The 22,756-nt window shown below is 38.8% G+C and overlaps 1 protein-coding gene across 4 annotated transcripts in view; it reads right to left on the bottom strand.

Moving 5' to 3' along the window:
- Positions 1-15,082, bottom strand: part of LOC121317618 (filamin-A-interacting protein 1) — a 47,500-nt gene extending 32,418 nt beyond the window's left edge. For 3 of the 4 annotated variants that reach the window (XM_041253749.1, XM_041253752.1, XM_041253748.1), the window contains exon 1: positions 14,851-15,082. The gene's annotated coding sequence lies outside the window, so the exon portion shown is untranslated. Of the gene's footprint in view, positions 1-14,798; positions 14,818-14,850 lie in introns of those variants that run through there. The other variant, XM_041253751.1, reaches the window with a different exon arrangement.
- Positions 15,083-22,756: the final 7,674 nt, after the last annotated feature.

The following is a 22,756-nucleotide window of genomic DNA, read 5'->3' as shown; positions in this document are numbered from 1 at the left end:
ACTAATAATCAGTTCAGACTGTGTATCAGAAAGCAATCATTATGACTGATCTACAAGACTAGAGGCCTCTTGATGGACTACACAGCTGACTCAATCAGTTTGTAATTTGAACACAATGTAGTGTCCAGTATTAGATTTCATTAGGCAGCAACATATACACTCATGTTACACTGAGGTTAGAATGAGCACAAGATTACCAATTTGATTTTTTTTCAGAGCAAAAAAAGTAAACTAATAAGGGTTTGTTTTAAAAATATATATTAAAAAAGACGGTAAAATATTAAAAACAAATGATAAAATAGTATCTCTGAACCTTTTACTGCCATTTCATTTACACATTATTTTACAACTAAAAGGTTTAACCAAACAGAAACAACAAGCCTGCTAAACGTTGCAACGTGCACTTCATGTTTAAAATGGTAGCAGAAAGATGGTCTGTTTGCTGACTAACAATATATAATAATAAACTTTATTTTATATAGAGCCTTTCATGAACAAACATCGCAAAGCACTCTACAGTTCAATAAAAATGACATAGCAGACACTCAAATTTAGAGAGTTAAACATTAGGAAATGCAAGTGTATTAAAGTACGTTTTAAGACATGATTTAAAAACACCCACAGTCTCAGAGTCCTTGATCGCCCCAGGAAGAGCATTCCACAACCTTGTTGTATGATTGCAGAATGCTCTGTCACCCATTGAATGTAGCCTTGTTTTTGGAATAATTGACCGCAAATTCCATGATGGAATATAGTTGTGTACTACATCTTTTATACAGCATGGAGCCAATAAAGGAGTTTATAGGTCATCAGCGGAATTTTAAAGTCAATCTTAGACTTGACAGGCAGTCAATGGGAGGATGCCAAAACATGTTCGCAGGAATTAGACCTGAGCAGCTGAATTCTGAACTGACATACTGCTGCCTATTGAGAACTCTCTTTGCATTGCAGTAATCAAGTCTAGAAGAGACAGAGACATGTACTAACTTCTCAGCATCAGACAAAGACGGAACAGAATGTAATCAGGCAATTAAGTAAATGAAAAATGACACCATGGTGACATTCTGCACTTGAGACTCAAAGGCTAGACTAGGGTCAAAAATAATAACAGGATTTCTCATTTCAGAGCTAAAGTTGTTGAGTTTATGCAATTGATGCTGACTGCCAAGTATCATTACCTCAGTCTATCGAGCCACTGTGTGACCTAGAAGGGCAAGAAGTCATCTGATTTCAATGTGATTTCATCTCACCCAGATGGACATCTGTGCAGAAGCAGGACCATTCCAAATGGAAATGCAATGATCACACTGTGTAAGACAATTTTTGTTCCTGGGTATAAGTGTTATTTCCTAATTGCTTATGCCTCAAAAGTATAGAAAATCGCTATTATTCCCCACAAACTTTGCTTTTGTGACCAGGACAGTGATATTTCAAAATATCACTATTTCCAATGGGAAAACGGGCAAATGTGTGTCTTTTGGTTCACATAAAGTCAGAAAAAAACAACATATGAATCCAAATTAACATGTATTTATACTAAAGTAATACAAAAATGACTACAAAAGATTTAGAAGTGAGTAGTTTTTCGAGATTTACGATTATACTGTAAATACTTTTGAGGCATAAGCAATTAAGAAATAACACTTACTACCCAGGAACAAAAAAAAAAAAAAATTGTTACACGGTGTTATACTGTATAAACTTCAGATAGATATTCCGTTGTTCAAATCCTACTGACCTTTTTTTAATGGTTACCAGTATTTATTAATTTAATGTTTTATCTTAGCTGTGTTATGCCTGGTTTCTCAGCCCACTGAAATGCTGATCCTTAGGTTAAGAATTCCATGGGGGAGTAGCCAAAGATTTGACATGGTCCAAAATCCCATGCTCCTCAAACTTTGTGCTTGGCCTTTATGCCCAGCTGTCCCCTAATGAAATATCTCAGGATTATTTATAGACTCCCACTTATGCTCAGGGCTTGTCCGGCATAGAGGGGAGGCATATCATGCTATCAGCATGTGAAAACATGCCACTCATAGCAGATCTTTCATTTTACCACTCTACTCCACTTTGACCCAGGACCATCACAGTTGTAAATAATGAGCGCTCTTATTTTGGATTGGGAACCTTTGATTGAGTTACACAGACACCCTTGCCAACTGCATTCCACAACAGACTGTTTATATCCCTGGATATGTATTACTGTGCTTTTTATAGCTAGTTACTAAATTGCTGGCTATTCACATTTTATTTCAGTTGATGTAAACAAACGAAGGCTGGTTTACACTAGTTATTAGAACTTCTGTGTCTATTTAATCTTGTGCGATTCACATAGAGAACAACACAAAGACAGGGCATAGCTACAATACCATTATTGGTATTATGCGATTTACAGATCATCCCCTGCTTTTGTGTTTCATAATCTTTGCCAAAGTCCTCCACTTTTGCTAGAAATGATCATGATTATTTACTTATAAATGTATATCTAAAGCATCTTTTGGCCTGTATGATTTCCCAGCTGTCATACAGCATTTAAAACATGGTGCAACATGTTCACCTGTATCCAATCTGACCTTGTTTACTATGTGACATTAACTATAAGACTTTCTTTTTTAAGAATCTATATAAATACAGGAGTTTAAACATTCACGTAATGGTCTGAATTGCAGGAACATGACACACGCGTTTCAGCATTTCCAGACCCCTGGCAGAGCAAGCCACAGTTGCTGAAAGCCTTCTCTATAAAACTTTTGGTGCTTGATAGAAATGTAACTGTAGCAAGACCCCCTGCAGAGGTTAAATTAACTTGAACAGCCTCTTCACGGTTTTGATTTTACTCTAGGTTGCCACTCCGATCATACAGAATGACGTTTAGTGGGCTAATTTTCACCCTGTAAATGATGTCTTAATGCTTCCAGGGGTTATACTGAACCATTCTATTTTAGTCTCTGTGGTCCAGTCTCTCTGGTATTTAGTTGACTGTAGCTAAACAAGGTACGATTAGGTGGAGGCAGCTTTCCAGATTCCACTGCTTCTTTAACATTGAAAAATGTCTTTGAAAAATGAGTTAAACCCAACAACAGCTTTAAGTATGACTATAAAAGGAAAGAGAAATCTATGTGGTGACTGACTGGCTTTTGGCAGGAAAGAGAGTCTGTATATGTGGATTTGACACTGTTGCTGTCGTGTATAACATATACAACTGCTGTTAGATCGAAGGGTGATTGAATCAAGGCCTTCCAAACCCAGTCCTCAATGACCATTCCCAGTAACAGTACCATATACATGTTTTTATCTAATTACATGGTAAACTCATGAGGCAAAGTTACATATAGGATCGTTCTCTCGTCGACTACAGCTTCATTGACTGTTGAATATTGTTTTAAGGGAAGTGCAGTTTATAATTTTTAGGTCCCTGAGGAATGAAGTTAGGACGTTAGGAACCACTGACTCAAATGAAGCAACTAGTGATAACACACCGGCTTGATAAAACCAAATGAGAAACCAATGTTAAATATAATCAAATGGCGAACTGTGTCATGAGCAAGATACAGACTTTAAGAGTTCCTGTGATAGTAACAGTTCACTTAACCAGTAAGGGTTTGTCACCACATGGGAATTTGTAATGGCATCATCATGGAGCTATACCAACACTGCTTGCTATTGGCCCTCTGTACTTATGATAGTGGGCTTTGAAAACATTAAATAAAGGGCACGGGTTACTCACAGGTATGCATATGCATGAAATCCAAAGTTTCCAACAGCATGCTTTTTATATAGAACAGGTACATTGCACGTAACACACATGGCTGAGATGCCTTGGGTTATATCCCTATACTCTAATGTGCACCTCTTATATACCACCCAATCACAAACACCATGCTATACTATACTATAAACTGAGTATACAGTGCACCCGCAGAAAAATATTTTTTCATGGTAATGTCTAACTGTAGTTGCAGGTAATTACTTATGTTTTTAATGTCAAAAATGTAGTTAAAATGACTGGGTTTGTATTTCTGTTTTTATAACAACAGAAACAAAATCAATTAGTCAATCAATCAAGCTTTATTTTATACAGCGCCTTTTATAGTTGAACACCATCACACAGCGCTTTACAAGATGCAATAAATACAAGAAAAACCACAATACTTCAAATAGAGAAATGCATAATACATGATATACAGTGGAAAGTACATAATACATGATAGTAGCATAATACATAGTACACTAAATACAGCGGAACGTGCATAATACATAAAATAGTACAATACAGTGGAAAGAGTGCAAAATACATGAAATAATACAATACAGTGGAAAGTGCAGAATACATGATAGCAACAATACGTGAAATAGTAGTAGCAGCTGCGTGTAAACAGGGGGCAGTGTAAAGCCCTGCGTGTAAACAGGGGGCAGTGTAAAGCCCTGCGTGTAAACAGGGGGCAGTGTAAAGCCCTGCGTGTAAACAGGGGGCAGTGTAAAGCCCTGCGTGTAAACAGGGGGCAGTGTAAAGCCCTGCGTGTAAACAGGGGGCAGTGTAAAGCCCTGTGTGTAAACAGGGGGCAGTGTAAAGCCCTGCGTGTAAACAGGGGGCAGTGTAAAGTGTAAAGCCCTGCGTGTAAACAGGGGGCAGTGTAAAGAAAGTGTAAACAGGGGGCAGTGTAAAGCCCTGTGTGTAAACAGGGGGCAGTGTAAAGCCCTGCGTGTAAACAGGGGGCAGTGTAAAGCCCTGCGTGTAAACAGGGGGCAGTGTAAAGAAAGCCCTGCGTGTAAACAGGGGGCAGTGTAAAGCCCTGTGTGTGAAGAAACAGGTAATGTATTGGTATGATTGGATTATATTGTGTGTGTTTATTTAAACGGGTGATGTACTGGTATGACTGTATTGTATTGTTTGTGTTTATTTAAACAGGTGACGTATTGGTATGATTTGAATGTATTTTATGTGTTTATTTAAAACATGTTTGTTATTGTTTGGCACCTTGGATGGGGTTAAAGCTCCGTCCCACTAAACTCATGTGGAATGCGACCATCTCTGAATTGATTCATTTATTGTTAATTTGAAGATGGTCACATGTACAAAAACCTGCAGCTTTTGTTGTTCAAGATGGGTGTTTTGGAAGGAGGAATGAGAGCGGAGGAGAAATATTAAAGAACATGAACAAGCTGAAAGTAAAAAGAAAGTCAATCAGACATGCTGGAAGGAGCAGCATGATATTGACTATAGGATCAGTGAAGGCAACTGCCCAGTCTGACCTAAGTATTGTTTTGTTTTATGCGTTTGAGACTTCGTTTTGTTTAAAACCTTTTTATTTTGCTCTGTGAATGTTGCTTTTGTTTGTTTATTTTTGTGTCAGCTTGTCGTCCCATGCTGACAATGGTTTTGAATGAGCTGTTTGTGTAACAGAAAAATAATAATCTTGTGTAGGTTCAAATAAAAGGTATCCAAGTAATTGAAAATCTGTAATACATTTTTTTCTGCATTCAAAAAACCCATATTGTCCTAGCCCATTTTTCAATTGGAGTATTGCAGTGTATATTTACATGCGTGTATGTGCGCATGCTTTTGTTTTCTGCAACAGTTTAATATGCACATTATGTATTAGCCTTCAGTAAACCCCAAGGGATGTCCAGCCAAGTATTTTCTGGTAATACATTTCCAGAATTTTCCCCAAAATATTTAGCCTTTATTTATATACGTATTTGTTTTCAAAGCGGATTACCAGTGGTGGTTTTATATGATATACACACAAACACACACACACACTGAACAAAAATATAAAACACAACATGTAAAGTGTTGGTCCCATGTTTCATGAGCTGAAATAAAAGATCCCAGAAATTTTCCATACGCACAAAAAGCTTACTTCTCTCAAATTTTGTGCACAATTTGTTTACATCCCTGTTAGTGAGCATTTCTCCTTTCCCAAGATAATCCATCCACCTGACAGGTGTGGAATAACAAAAAGCTGATTAAACAGCATGATCATTACACAGGTGCACCTTGTGCTGGGGACAATAAAAGGCCGCTCTAAAATGTGCAGTTTTGTCACACAACACAATGCCACAGATGTTTCAAGTTTTGAGGGAGAGTGCAATTACCATGCTGACTGCAGGAATGTCCACCAGAGCTGTTGCCAGAGAATTGAATGTTCATTTCTCTACCATAAGCTGCCTCCAACGTCGTTTCAGAGAATTTGGCAGTACGTCCAACCAGCCTCACAACCGCAGACCACATGTAACCACTCCAGCCCAGGACCTCCACATCTCGCTTCTTCACCTGCGGGATCGTCTGAGACCAGACACTTGGACAGCTGATGAAACTGTGGGTTTGCACAATTGAAGAACTTCTGCACAAACAGTCAGAAACCGTCTCAGGGAAGCTCATCTGCGTGCTCATCGTCCTCACCAGGGTTTTGACCTGACTGCAGGCCACAGGCCACAATCAACAGCCTGATCAACTCTATCCGAAGGAGATGTGTCGCGCTGCATGAGGCAAATGGTGCTCACACCAGATACTGCCTGGTTTTCTGATTAGGGCCTAATGAATTTATTTCAATTAACTGATTTCCATATATGAACTGTTACGCAGTAAAATCTTTGAAATTGCTGCATGTTGCGTTTATATTTTTGATCAGTATATTATATTATTTATATATATATATAACACACATATACACTGATGCACAAAAGAAATGCAACAAGCAGGTCTAATGGATTTCAAATATTTTAAACATAGATGTCCAGCATGTCCTGCTGGAAAAATCAACACTTCCGGATTGGCTTGCCGGAACGGAAAAACTTTTGCCTGAAGGATTTCGTGAATGTATCGCTGAGCATTAAGGTTGCCCTCAATCTGCACCAAAGATTCCTCCCCACATCATCACATTTCCACCATCCCACCGGTAGGCTTGAACAATGCAACAGTCTGCATAATGCTCACCACGACGTGGTGGGCCGGTGTGGTGACCCTCTGCCTTCCAGGACATGGCCTGTCCCTCACAGAGCTGGTTTCCTGGTTTCTCTGGACTAGTTTGCTGATTGTTGAAGCAGAACATCTCATTCTCCAGACAACTTCTCTTACAGATGGGCCGCCAATAGCAACCAGGCGATCTTCATTACTCAAACGGTCATGGTTGTATCTTTCGCTGTTCTTGCTTTAATTAAAATCATGTCTTTTCGAATGGCTATTTATACAGATTCCTAATCAACTAATTTTGGCAATTTTAAATCAAATCAAATATCAAACACTGAGCACTTTGCAATTTCATTGTGCATCTGCATCTCTTGCTCTCGCTCTCGTATATACACACCCTCAATCTAGTTATTTCTCTCTCTAAGGTGCCATATCTCAATTCAAGTAGGATAATGGAGTCTACCACACACTGCAAAGGGGTTTAGAGTAGACAGTTACTTTTAGATGGAAATGGTTTATTATGACATATAAAGTACTAAAAAGACCCAGTTAAAACACCACGGCCAGCCTGCTTTAATCTTTATATTTCATTTATAGGTTAGCCACACATTCACAGAAAGGCCAAATAGATATTAGTGTATCTATTTGGGGCAAGGATCCCAACACATAACATTCAGCACTTTGGCTTAAAGTTCTAATCATCACTGAGGTACTCAAGCCTCCCTTTCAGTGAATTAAATGTATTTTAAAATACCTTTTGTAACTAGAAATACAATAGTGCACTATATTACAACCCTTATTAATATTCCCCATAGTAAAAGCAGAACAAAATGTAATAAAGCATAGTGAAAGCATGGTAAAGCATAAGTAAGCATTGTAAAGAATAGCAAGATCTGGTAAATCATATTAATAAGCATGGCAAGCCATGGTAAACTATGGTAAATGCATAGTATAAGCATGAGAAAACTGCAATAATACAGTTAAAAAATATGATGCTAAACTTTTAAGGGAACTTTTTGCTATACAATTCAAAATTTAGCATTGTATTGTGTTTAAATGTTCCATCTGCTGTGTTGATCATCCCTTCCAGCAGTATATACAGTGCCGTGAACCCTAATGATAATTATGGAAATTCCATAGTTTCACCATGATATTCTTCTTGAATCAAAACTTAAATGTCTTTTCTTAAATATCCAGTAGGGTTTATATTAACCAATTCCATGTCTTTTGAAAAAAAAAGATGTATGAATTAGATAAACAATGAGTAATTAAGATTCAGGGAATGTGAAAAAGTAAGTGAACCCCTGGTTTTATCAGCTCAATTAAGGGGATAATTAGAATCAGGGGTTTAAATAATTAGGTAGATCTTCAGGGATGAGTTATAAAGATCAGAAACTTTGTGAGTTTGGTCTTCCCCATACAGCTGTGTGGAAACATGTCATACCACGATCAAAAGAAATCTCTGAGAACCTCAGAAAAACAGCTATTGATGCTCATCAGTCTAGAAAGGATTACAAAACCATTCCTAAGGATTTGGGGCTCCACCAATCCACGGTCAGACAGATAGTCTACAAATGGAGAAAGTTCAAGACCACAGTCACTCAACCCAGGAGCGGTCGTCCTATCAAAATCTCTCCAAGAACAAACCGGAAAATCATCAAGGAAGCCACAAAGAACCCCAGAGTAACATCCAAGGATCTGCAGGCTACTCTCGCCTTGGGTAATGTAAGTGTTCATGACTCAACTGTCAGAAAAAGACTGAACAAGAATGTTGTTCATGGAAGGAAAGCCAGGAGGAAACCATTGCTCTCTAAAAAGAACATTGCTGCCCGTCTAAAGTTCACCAAAGAGCAAATAGATGATCCACAAGACTTCTGAAACAATGTTCTCTGGACAGACGAGTCAAAGGTAGAACTTTTTGGCCTCAATGAGAAACGTTATGTTTGGCGAAAACCAAAAACTGCATTAGAACAGAAGAACCTCATCCCAAACATCAAGCATGGTGGTGGGAGTGTGTCACAGAGACGGCCGAAGTGTCAGAACCAGGAAGGAATGAAATACACAAAGACAGAACAGATGAATGTGAAATGATGAGACGCTTGCTTGCGCCGGTTTATTGTAAATAAAAAGGTTTAAACAATCACGAAAAACACACAGCACATTCACCAAAATAAAAAAGACAAACAAAAACGGACTAACACTTTACAAACGGTGAGCAGATCGACAAACAACACGGTGAGATAAATAAACAAGTATCGTGCTGGTCCCACCAGCACGCATTAGCAATTGAAATTATAACTCTCCTACTCTCCTCCGTTCTCCACTCACCGAACACCCAACCGCGAGTGAGTAAAACGTGCATCTATATATACTGTTTCAATTACTAATTAATTATTCACTTGAATCCCAGCACGTGAATTAATTATGTGCAACTTCGTGCTCACATATTAACTACTTTAAATGTACGTGAAGTGATGTACAATCCCATGCCTAAATACAAATATACATTTTTAAACACTCATGTTACACAGACCCGTTTCTATCCCGTGTACCAATGACTATACACCAACACTTAACACACCACACGCAACATATAATAGAAAATATACACAGGGGCGGGCACTTCGTCACAGAGTGTGATAGTTTGGGGATGCTTTGCTGCCTCAGGACCTGGACGGCTTGCCATCATTGACACAACCATGAATTCTGCATTGTATCAGAAGATTCTAGAGGAGAATGTCAGGTTCACAAACTTTTTCTCAGCACTGTAGATGTAGGAGTGATTTCAGCTTCACTGAACTGAATGACAAGAAAACTGGGACTCAACAACCTCACTCAATGCCTTCATGTAAACATTGATGAATTACAACCTTTCAACTGTGTGCCATGCCTTGTACTGTAAATCTCAAATACATACCCGCGCCGTCATTAACTTACACTGCTGTTTCAAATTAATACCTAAAGCAACAATGTCCACAGATTCATTATGGGTTCAAGTGTGGAACACCACAGTAATAACAGTGAATCCATTCAAAACCACTTATGTACATACTGGGGTTGTTTTGTTCCAGTAACTTTTTTTTAGTGTTTTTCTGGATGCACTCAACACATTTATATTGATGAGTGGCTATATTTTTCTTTCTTGAAATACATTGGAAGTCATGTCTTATGAGAATCTATGCCATGTTTGGTTTCAGATAACTTTACTACCATGGAAATTAGATAATAGACCTGTTGATATAAAACAGACCTAGACTAGAAGCCAAACAACAGATTGATGTGTTTTTATAAGGGGTTTAAAATGCAGAGGCAGAAAGGGCTGGAAAACATTGACCAGAAAATACGCACTGTATGTATATAGTAAATTAAAAGATTGAAACCCATCTATTTTGTGGGCTGTCAGTGTATTCAGATTTTATGTGGAAAACACTTGCAATATCATGGAAACCCACCCAAGTATGCACATGTTCTACGAAGATTTATGACAGACTTGCAAATGAAAGAACAAGGCGATAAAGAAAGCAATAACACATGACAGGGTGTTGAAATATGGTCCAATATTTACATGCCTCGAGGGGGTTGTTCGACACAAGGCTTTTTCTATTCCTGCAGATTTTGGACCATATTTTAAACACCCTGGAGTGCGTTCTTGCCCACCCTACTCCACTCTCCCAAGTGAATCAGGCAAAATGGTTCTAAGTTCGAAGTTGTGAGCTGTGCTGGTTTGGTGATATATCTGCTCGGGTGGAAACACTTGTTAGCCAATGAGACTGCTCCCTATTTACTTGCCATTTGATAATAGTATAAAATAATTAAAATAAGCAAATTTAAAGTACAAAATTATTTTACAAAAAAAGCTAAAAAATATTTAAAATCAGGCCGAATACATAAACCACTGTTCAATAATATATTGTGCTAAACAAACAAATACATTAAATAACGCTATGTAACACAATTTTTGTTCCTGGGTAGTAAGTGTTATTTCCTAATTGCTTATGCCTCAAAAGTATAGAAAATGGCTATTATTCCCCACAAACTTTGCTTTTGTGACCAGGACAGTGATATTTCAAAATATCACTATTTCCAATGGGAAAACGGGCAAATGTGAACAAAAAAAATAAATACATTTGTTACACGGTGTAATCCATCGTGGTATCATATGGTAACTTCCAAGGGTGTCTCATGACCAAGAGCTTGTAACTCGTCATGCACTTAAAGGCTACAGCTGTAACTATAACGTACTGAATAACTGCTGGTGCTGCTGTAAAACATTAGAGAAAAGAAGGCGGCCCTGTCTCTTTAATAGATGCTTTGCTGTCACAGACACAGTGGTGTTGATTGTAAAAAAACAAAACAGGGTCTGTTATTCCCTATGGTCTGAGATTGCTGTACTGAAATAGCAGTGTGATGTCACTGTTAACTTTCTTTAACTTATCTTTCCTTATCATCTGGCTGTTATTGAATTAATGACACAGGTGCTAACAAAGCCACATTTAGGAGAGTGTAGTGAAACCAAACATCCAGTTGGTTAAACATTTTCAAAATTATGTCAATCAATGTTATCAGGACTTTGAGAGGAAAAAAAAGTATGAATTGTCCTAATATTTTAAGAAGACATAAAGTGTTGTACAATTGAAGTTGAAGGAGTCTATTCAACTGATAAGAATGATAGATCATTAAAATAGAGACTTTTCTGTAACGAGGTTAAACACAATGAACAGCTAGCGGAGCTTGTTAGCGGATTTCTGGCTGTTTCAGTGATTTCAATGCCGGAGCTATTTACATCTGCCACCGTTTGAATCAACTGAACGGATTTCAAATTCCATTAAATGACTGCATGTTTAAAATGGGTTCACGCTACCCTACCTGTAAAGAAATATCAAGCATGGTAACATGTATAAAAAAAAAACACATTATAATCAGTTCAGAATAAACAACAATATTAACAATTCTCTTTTTACCCTCACGTTGTGTTAAAAGTTGTTTATATTTTTAACTTTCTCTGAAAACAATTTATACAAACTGTAAGATTAGAACTATATATACAAGACCTGTATTGTAGCGAAATGTAGCCCGCAGTTAATAGCTAACTAATAGTGTGTAGTTAAAGTTAGGTAGACATATTGTACAACTATATTTGTGTCACCCTTGCCATTAGATCCCTTATAATAATTCCCACAATGAAAGCATAGCAAAATGAAATAAAGCACAGTGAAAGCATGGTAAAGCATATTAATAAACAGTATATCCATGGGAAAAGCATGGGAAAAATGCCAAAATCTTATGGTAAGCTTTTATAAGGCACACCTGAAATGCATTGTTGCACATTAAGTTGCACAAGTAAACCACCACTTATTTTTCTGTTTTAATAATTTTGTTCAAAATATTTTTTCAAGCAGTTTATCTGGCATCCTGTTTCCTCCTACAGAGGAGTGCCACCCCTTCATTGTTTAGCTTCCAGCACATAAACAGCCAGGACACAGTACTGACCAACAAAGACAATTCCTGCTCAAATCCACAGCCACATCTCAGTCTAAGAACAGTATTTCTAAAATACTTTTATACAGCCAAATAAACTAGACTTTCTCAGATGACAAAAAGAGCACTGCAGATTTCTTTCATCCTTACTTTTAGCAAAACATTATTTCACACAAGGAGTCAACATTCAAATACAACACAACAGCATTAACGGATTGGACAACTAGAGTACAGTTCTGTATATTCAGATTTGTGTATCTAAGCAGCATCTTTAACTATTTACCTGCCACATCCACAGCTTATTGTCCAACTGAAAATATTTCTGCCAGCCAGCATGAGAAATTAACAGCACAAGAAAACAATTTCGCTTTTCCCATGGTTATACAGTGCATTTACCATCGTCTACGGGGGTCAAGAAGAGCTACTTCCTTGTAGTGACCTCTGGGCAACGTCTCTGACGGCAAAAAGCTTTTCAAATTGAACTTACCATGCAATGCTTAAGCAAAGCAATGTTTGGCTTGGTTAGTACTTGGATGGGAGACTACCTGGGAATACTGAGTGCTGTAGGCTGCATGTTAAGCTCATACGAATATATACCATAGTCTACCTCAGTTTGCCATTTTTTATGCCATTTATATGCTTTACCAAACCTGAGTTTTACAGTGCTTCCCTATGCTTTACCATAGCTCTGAGTTTTACAGTGCTTCCCTATGCTTTACCATAGCTCTGAGTTTTACAGTGCTTCCCTATGCTTTACCATAGCTCTGAGTTTTACAGTGCTTCCCTATGCTTTACCGTACCTCTGAGTTTTACAGTGCTTCCCTGTGCTTTACCATAGCTCTGAGTTTTACAGTGCTTCCCTATGCTTTACCATACCTGAGTTTTACAGTGCTTCCCTATGCTTTACCATACCGCTCTGAGTTTTACAGTGCTTCCCTGTGCTTTACCATAGCTCCGAGTTTTACAGTGCTTCCCTATGCTTTACCAGACCTCTCTGTGCTTTACAATGCTTCCCTTTGCTTTACCAGTCCCTTTTCAGTTGCTTCCCTTTACCATACCTCTCTGTGTTTTACAGTGCTTCCCTATGCTTTACCATAGCTCTGAGTTTTACAGTGCTTCCCTATGCTTTACCATAGCTCTGAGTTTTACAGTGCTTCCCTATGCTTTACCATACCTCTGTGTTTTACAGTGCTTCCCTATGCTTTACCACACCTCACTGTGCTTTACAATGCTTCCTTATGCATTACCAGACCTCTCTGTGCTCTACAACATTGCTTCCCTATGCTTTACCATATCTCTGAGTTTTACAGTGCTTCCCTATGCTTTACCATAGCTCTGAGTTTTACAGTGCTTTCCTCTGCTTTACCATACCTCTGAGTTTTACAGTGCTTCCCTATGCTTTACCATACCTCTGAGTTTTACAGTGCTTCCCTATGCTTTACCATTTCTCTGAGTTTTACAGTGCTTCCCTATGCTTTAACACACTTTCACTTTGTTAATCATATACTATGCTTTTACTAAGGGAAACTTTTAAAAGGGTCTTAACGTTTTGTGCATCAGAACACAAAAAAGGCCATGTAGCTGAGGCAATGTGTAGGTATCTGAACCCTAAACATTCACAGACTGATATGGCTTGTAACCACCTGCTTTAGTGCTACAATTGTATCATTGCTGCGTCACACAAAGAGTGGAAGTTTACACCAAGCAGTTTTAGTGATCCAGAAGCAGCCCTCAATGAGAGATTAACAGACGACTTGTCTAAAGGCAAATTATTTCAAGCAACATTTGTGTGAAGCTTTTTGGTTTCAAAGTTAAACAGCTACATAAGAGCAGTAATCCCTCTTGATTTACGGCAGGATTCTTCCGCCTGGATCTCCTGTATTTCTGCCAGTTTGTGGTCTTTAATCTTTGTAATTTAACCTCAAGAGATACAATACATGTGTTCTTCCTTTGCAATCCAACATGTTTTATTGCTGTTTTGCAATAAACTATTAGCCATGTTTTTTTTAATGTTCCAGTTCTAACCTGATATTTATGGATTCACACAAGAAATCTTCCACACAGCGATTCAGAACTCAATTGATATGCTGTTCCAAGACTCCTGAGAATAACCTATAGTATTTTCTTAAGACTATCATTCAATATGAAAAACCTTCAATAAAAAAAACAAAAAACAAAATGAATATTACCTTCTATGCCTGTTAGATAGTATAACTACAGGAAGTTTAAAACTAAAATAAATAGGGTAACTACGTCATTCGAAAAACAAGTGTGCTAATAACATCTTTTAAAGAATGTACATGTTTCTGTTTTTCTTCATAGTAGATATTTACCACACTGCACACCCTTAGGATGATTGCCTTCCCAATTTAACACAACATTATCCAATAAAATATAAACTGCTCACCCAGTCCAGTATAAGAAGACTGCTACACGTCACACAAAGTATGTGCTCCTACCTGAACACAATGTTGTCAACACAAAGGCACTGTTCCACAGCCAAGTTAATCCTAATGAAAAGACAGGAGCCTTGACCTCAGTTCACTGCCTCCAGCGCAGAGGAACACTGGATGAGAAGCCTTATTCTTCTTCGTCTTCTTCTCCTCCTCCTTTGAGCATAGCAACCACTGATGTCATGCAGGAAATGTTGTACACCAAAAATGAAAGAATATACTTTCTTCTCAGAGAGTTTCAGCCCAAACAGAGAGAGAGAGAGAGAGAGAGGGGGGGGGGGGGGGGGGGGGGGGTCATTCCCACCCAAGTGTCGTGGTCTATATATAATATATTCCCACCCAAGTTTTTAAACTGTTGGTAATTGTTGTTTAGGTTTGTAGAATAGATGTCATTGGGTTTTTTGCTGTTGATGAAATGTTCTTGTCATTTGTTCTGTGTCTGATTTAGGGGTGGGTTTGTGGGACTAAGCAACACTTCTATATTTAAACAGTGTTCTCAGCTTGTCATGCCAAGCAGCAGCTGAGAAGTCTGAGTTTTCAGCACCTCAACAGCTGAGCTATCTGGCTAGTATGCATCCACACAACCCCACTCTGCTTTAAGCTACAGGATAGGAATTAACCAGTCATTTAGAAGCCTGTATTTTATCGTCTTCAAGGCTAATTTAAGTCGGTTAAATTCATTGGACTTTTTTTTTTTCTCTGAATACAGTGTATATTTTGGAAGTAGTGACGCTGAGCCATTAAAAGCTTTGTTTTGTTTATTTATTTTTTAATAATAATTAATGGTAATAAGGGGGTGTCAACAGGATGAAAGTAAGTATTAATACAGTACAGTATATATTAATTGTAAAGAAGTTATACAGTCAGTAATAAAAGCTGTTTGTAAGGCTTGCTTAAATTAAAGCATATTATAATCATAATCAAAGTACTATATTCGATTACATGACACTACAAATTCTAATGATCCCTGCTGGCACTGAAATGCTGGGAGGGTGTCAAAGGCCGTGATACCACTGCAGTTAAACACTGTTGGTCTATTTCATTTTACAATTTTAAAAACAAAATAAATAAGTGTGGCTATTGCATTCAATTTAGAAACCCAAGGCTACAGGTGGAGAAACCTTTAGTTAATACTACATAATATACGAAACAGATACACACAATAGGCAAAGTTGATACTAGAGAAGTGCCAGCTCCCTCACCAATAAAAAGGTGTAATTTTAAATGTGATACCCTTCGATTCAGAGCTAGCATTGAATAATCACATCAAGTTATTTTACTTAGGCACAGTGGCAAGCAGGTTTCATAGCGAGGGTGAGATTACATTTGTTTACTGGCTTTGAGAAATGTGACCTGGTGAAAAGGTTTACGAGAGGATAAGACGGAAGTCAACAGACACCAAGCTACGATATTTTAAAGTACTATTCAACTAGACTCCACAGTTTAAAAAAAAAAAAAGAGACATACTGTATTTAACTACATTCTAGCTAATGTTTAATAGAAGCAAACAGCTGAGGCTGATCATTCAAACTAAGGTTATATCAAGTTCTTGTTCTGTATGTTTTGAATGAATCTCACAATCTACACACCCAGATGAAGTAATGTAGTGGGATTTAGTAAGGAAGAGGTTTCTTGTTTTTAGAAGGGGAAGTCTGTATTTTTAGCCGAGCTGGTGGTCTTCCCATCGCGAACCAGTGCTGTACTTGCGATTAAAATGAGTCACATATAATACAAAGGCTACAGTAACCCTAAATATTTCCAAGCTGGTGCAGTACATAGAACAGACTACCCAGGTAGTGGGTGAGTTTTTACTGCATCTGTAATTCTTAAAAGCATGAGGGCTGATTACATAATGTGTTCGAGATTAAGCCTGTGCCGCATGCAGAAAGCCAAAACCAACAAAAATTGACAGCAAAATGACAACTAAATAATTATCAGCCTGAGGCATGTGTTTTAATAGCTCCAAAAACGTGGCAATGGATATTTTTTTTTATTTAAAAAAGGCCTACAAGAAAACATTGCCACCTGACCTTACAACAACCCTACAATGTGTTTGTGAACAGAATGTGAAATCCTGTATAACTTGCTGTACAGTGCTGCAGTTAGACAAGACATGTGTGAGAGATCGCTTGATGTCAAAGGGGTGCTTGAACTTCAGAGTTTAAAAACTATCCAGGATTTCATGACTAGTGAGATTTACATACTGGACTGCAAAAATCATCGCACTCTAATAAACTCTTACCCGAAAGAGAACTTCCCCAGTCATGGTATGAATCATTTTTACTGTTATTTTAATATATTGCAAAGCTCTACTGCATACACTGAAAATAAAAAAAAAAGAATCTGGAAGTGGGAGGACAGTACAAAAGATAATTTGAATGTTCACAGGGAATATTCATTACCCTCCAAAAGGCTGTTCAAAACAACCAGACTGTAACAGGGAAGACCTGTGCTGACTGTCTGGCGCATGCATGGTACTGCAGGTAGGGGGCAGCAGTCTCATAGATATGCCTGTCAGGCATGGCAGTGACACGGAGAGGTGGAAAAAGGGTGTGTGGTTTTTCCTCTCTCTGAGTGGCTGAGAGGCAGGTCTTGGGGAATTGCTGGCCCTATAAAGATTACGCTCTGTGTTCCCTCCGGCTGCCCCCGCTAGACAAATATGAGCCAGCAGAAGCGCTGGAGAAAATCACAACATGACGAGAAAAAGAAAGAAGAGATTATTTTTTGCAACGGGGAAAAACTTGGGCAGACCCCGATAATTGTATAGGGTAGTGAGGGAGCGCATGAGCGTTGGACAGAGACCCGGGCCGTGTGTGTGGTGATGGTTGGGGTACATGCTGCAGAGGGCAGCACCTTTGTTTTGTAGTTTTATTACTGTGTTTTATTTTCCCTTTGTCCTTTATGATGACAGAGCATCTGCGAGTGCACCTGCATTGGACTGCGTACCTGTATTGGTATAACCATGGACTTGTTCAACGTCGCCGGTACTCAAGCCAAGGACAACAGCGCAATTTCTTGGAAATTTAGTATCTGAACTAAATGGTGTTTTTGTAAGTTTTAGCTGGAACACTGAGCCATAAAAGCTTTCATATTGTATTAATCCAGAGAAAATCAATCAATCAATCTTTATTTTATATAGCGCCTTTCATAGTGGACCACCATCACAAAGCACTTGAAAAATAATTTCTGTTTCGTGCAGCTGTTTGCTTTGTAGAAAGCCCTCCTCTGGGATTGATGTTATCTCCAATATAGAATGCTAAAAGGCTGCTGTGATGTCACAATGACTTTTTGTAGTTCCCTGTAACTGTTTAAAATGTATAAATAGTGTGAGGCATTTCATAGGAAATGGTTTCAGCTTTTTTCTGCTCCAGTACACACATACAGTGTATCATTCAATAGCAGTAAGTACAAAAGTAACATAAGACCACTTCTAAATATAATTTTGAGTTTATACCCATTCTAGATCATTGCCATATACACCAAGGTTTTTCAAAGTGCATGCAAGGGTTTTTAAGTACCAGAAGAAAACACAATCCATTGTATTAAAATCCATGAGGTCCCTTTCAGATGACCAAAGCACTTGATTAAAAACCATTCCAATACATCTTATTCAAAATATTTTTCAATTCTTATGAAATGCAATTTTAATACAGAAGTTACAAACATACAGTATGTAGTACATACACAACGTATTTGGACAAGAAATGTGTGTAAAGAAAAGAAAAATATAGAAATCTAAAAATCAACCATAGCTGGGAAAACCTTCAGCAGATGGAGACAGTAGTCCATAGCATTTAACCAAATCAGTATCCTATCACAGCTTCATTCTGACATAACACTTCAAACCAAGAAAGTAAACTGCAGATTCTGCCCACAGACATTGTGCATGAATGAGGGTATGAGACAGACATTCTGCATGAATGAGGGTATAAGACAGATATCCTGCATGGATGAGGGTATGAGACAGACATCCTGCATGAATGAGGGTATGAGAGACATTCTGCATGAATGAGGGTATGAGACAGACATTCTGCATGAATGAGGGTATGAGACAGACATCCTGCATGGATGAGGGTATGAGACAGACATTCTGCATGAATGAGGGTATGAGACAGACATCCTGCATGGATGAGGGTATGAGACAGACATTCTGCATAAATGAGGGTATGAGACAGACACCCTGCATGAATGAGGGTATGAGACAGACATTCTGCATGAATGAGGGTATGAGACAGACATCCTGCATGAATGAGGGTATGAAACAGACATTCTGCATAAATAAGGGTATGAGACAGACATTCTACATGAATGAGGGTTTGAGACAGACATCCTGCATGAATGAGGGTATGAAACAGACATCCTGCATGAATGAGGGTATGAGACAGACATCCTGCATGAATGAGGGTATGAAACAGACATCCTGCATGAATGAGGGTATGAGACAGACATCCTGCATGAATGAGGGTATGATACAGACATCCTGCATGAATGAGGGTATGAAACAGACATTCTGCATGAATGAGGGTATGAGACAGACACTCTGCATGAATGAGGGTATGAGACAGACATCCTGCATGAATGAGGGTATGAGACAGATATCCTTCATGGATGAGGGTATGAGACAGACATCCTGCATGGATGAGGGTATGAGAGACATTCTGCATGAATGAGGGTATGAGACAGACATCCTGCATGGATGAGGGTATGAGACAGACATTCTGCATGAATGAGGGTATGAGACAGACATCCTGCATGAATGAGGGTATGAGACAGACATTCTGCATGAATGAGGGTATGAGACAGACATCCTGCATGAATGAGGGTATGAAACAGACATTCTGCATAAATAAGGGTATGAGACAGACATTCTGCATGAATGAGGGTATGAGACAGACATCCTGCATGAATGAGGGTATGAGACAGACATCCTGCATGAATGAGGGTATGAGAGACATTCTGCATGAATGAGGGTATGAGACAGACACCCTGCATGAATGAGGGTATGATACAGACATTCTGCATGAATGAGGATATGAGACAGACATTCTGCATGAATGAGGGTATGAGACAGACACTCTGCATGAATGAGGGTATGATACAGACATCCTGCATGAATGAGGGTATGAGACAGATATCCTTCATGGATGAGGGTATGAGACAGACATTCTGCATGAATGAGGGTATGAGACAGATATCCTGCATGGATGAGGGTATGAGACAGACATTCTGCATGAATGAGGGTATGAGAGACATTCTGCATGAATGAGGGTATGAGACAGACATCCTGCATGGATGAGGGTATGAGAGACATTCTGCATGAATGAGGGTATGAGACAGACATCCTGCATGGATGAGGGTATGAGACAGATATCCTGCATGGATGAGGGTATGAGACAGACATTCTGCATGAATGAGGGTATGAGACAGACATCCTGCATGAATGAGGGTATGAGACAGACATCCTGCATGGATGAGGGTATGAGACAGACATTCTGCATGAATGAGGGTATGAGACAGACACCCTGCATGAATGAGGGTATGATACAGACATTCTGCATGAATGAGGATATGAGACAGACATTCTGCATGAATGAGGGTATGAGACAGACATTCTGCATGAATGAGGGTATGAGACAGACATCCTGCATGAATGAGGGTATGAGACAGATATCCTTCATGGATGAGGGTATGAGACAGACATTCTGCATGAATGAGGGTATGAGACAGATATCCTGCATGGATGAGGGTATGAGACAGACATTCTGCATGAATGAGGGTATGAGAGACATTCTGCATGAATGAGGGTATGAGACAGACATCCTGCATGGATGAGGGTATGAGAGACATTCTGCATGAATGAGGGTATGAGGCAGACATCCTGCATGGATGAGGGTATGAGACAGATATCCTGCATGGATGAGGGTATGAGACAGACATTCTGCATGAATGAGGGTATGAGAGACATTCTGCATGAATGAGAGTATGAGACAGACATCCTGCATGGATGAGGGTATGAGAGACATTCTGCATGAATGAGGGTATGAGGCAGACATCCTGCATGGATGAGGGTATGAGACAGACATTCTGCATGAATGAGGGTATGAGAGACATTCTGCATGAATGAGGGTATGAGACAGACATCCTGCATGGATGAGGGTATGAGAGACATTCTGCATGAATGAGGGTATGAGGCAGACATCCTGCATGGATGAGGGTATGAGACAGATATCCTGCATGGATGAGGGTATGAGACAGACATTCTGCATGAATGAGGGTATGAGAGACATTCTGCATGAATGAGAGTATGAGACAGACATCCTGCATGGATGAGGGTATGAGAGACATTCTGCATGAATGAGGGTATGAGACAGACACCCTGCATGAATGAGGGTATGATACAGACATTCTGCATGAATGAGGATATGAGACAGACATTCTGCATGAATGAGGGTATGAGACAGACACTCTGCATGAATGAGGGTATGATACAGACATCCTGCATGAATGAGGGTATGAGACAGATATCCTTCATGGATGAGGGTATGAGACAGACATTCTGCATGAATGAGGGTATGAGACAGATATCCTGCATGGATGAGGGTATGAGACAGACATTCTGCATGAATGAGGGTATGAGAGACATTCTGCATGAATGAGGGTATGAGACAGACATCCTGCATGGATGAGGGTATGAGAGACATTCTGCATGAATGAGGGTATGAGGCAGACATCCTGCATGGATGAGGGTATGAGACAGATATCCTGCATGGATGAGGGTATGAGACAGACATTCTGCATGAATGAGGGTATGAGAGACATTCTGCATGAATGAGAGTATGAGACAGACATCCTGCATGGATGAGGGTATGAGAGACATTCTGCATGAATGAGGGTATGAGGCAGACATCCTGCATGGATGAGGGTATGAGAGACATTCTGCATGAATGAGGGCATGAAACAGACATCCTGCATTAATGACGGTATGAAACACACATTCTGCAAGAAGTGGTGCTGCAGTAAACCTCAGGTGGTTATATAGAATGCATAATAAAGTGAACCAGCAATAGTTTTAATTATAACCACTTTTGTATTATACAACAAAACTGTATATCGTATATACAACTAAAGCACAAGACCAAAATGCCCATATCTATGTCACCATTTTTGGCTTAATAGTATCCCAATGGAAAACTCTTACTCCTTTTATTAAAAGCAGAAAGCTTTTTTTTTTTTTTTTTTTTTTTCGAATATTGTAAATAGTAGATCTATAGAAAAGTAATGAGTATATTGAATCAGAAATCTGCTGCCAAATTGTAGAATAAGTAATAGAAAGTTTCTTACCACAGCCACAGCTACAGTTTTCCAAAAGTTTTTTGGCATATTAAGCATCCGTACAGTAAAGGATAAAAAATGAATGGCATACAAAAAAAACAAAAACAAACAAAAAAAAACTTCGATCACATTTTATCTGATTTACAACCAATCTAAGATATACATGTCACTGATGTTATCATTCAAAAAGTAATATGCTAAATGTCTTCCTAGCTGTCTCACAAGTTTAACATTTATCAAGTAAGTATATTAAAGTAAAGGGATATTTAGTTTGTAGTGTGGACAGCAATGCCTCTAAACGGTCGAGAAAGCTCCTCAAGACTATAATGAATACTATACACCATAACAAACCATACATACCCCTGTCAGTGGGAGGAAATATCTGCATTGAAGAAATGCCTGCATTCAATTATAGTTCAGCAATCTCTGCATTGCCCCTTAGATTATGCAACATGTTCACACAAAGATGTGTGTCTGTCTGTTGGATTAAATCCATAAGAAAATGAATGTGAATTATTCCAATAAGCAATGCAACAGAAGAAGGTTGTGTTTTTTGGTCTCTTTAGATCCACCGGGACCA

Source organism: Polyodon spathula, chromosome 6, assembly GCF_017654505.1.
Source record: "Polyodon spathula isolate WHYD16114869_AA chromosome 6, ASM1765450v1, whole genome shotgun sequence".
In the NCBI taxonomy this organism is placed as follows: domain Eukaryota; kingdom Metazoa; phylum Chordata; class Actinopteri; order Acipenseriformes; family Polyodontidae; genus Polyodon; species Polyodon spathula.
The sequence above is the reverse complement of the archived record's forward strand: the minus strand, read 5'-3'. Positions and strand labels throughout refer to the sequence as shown.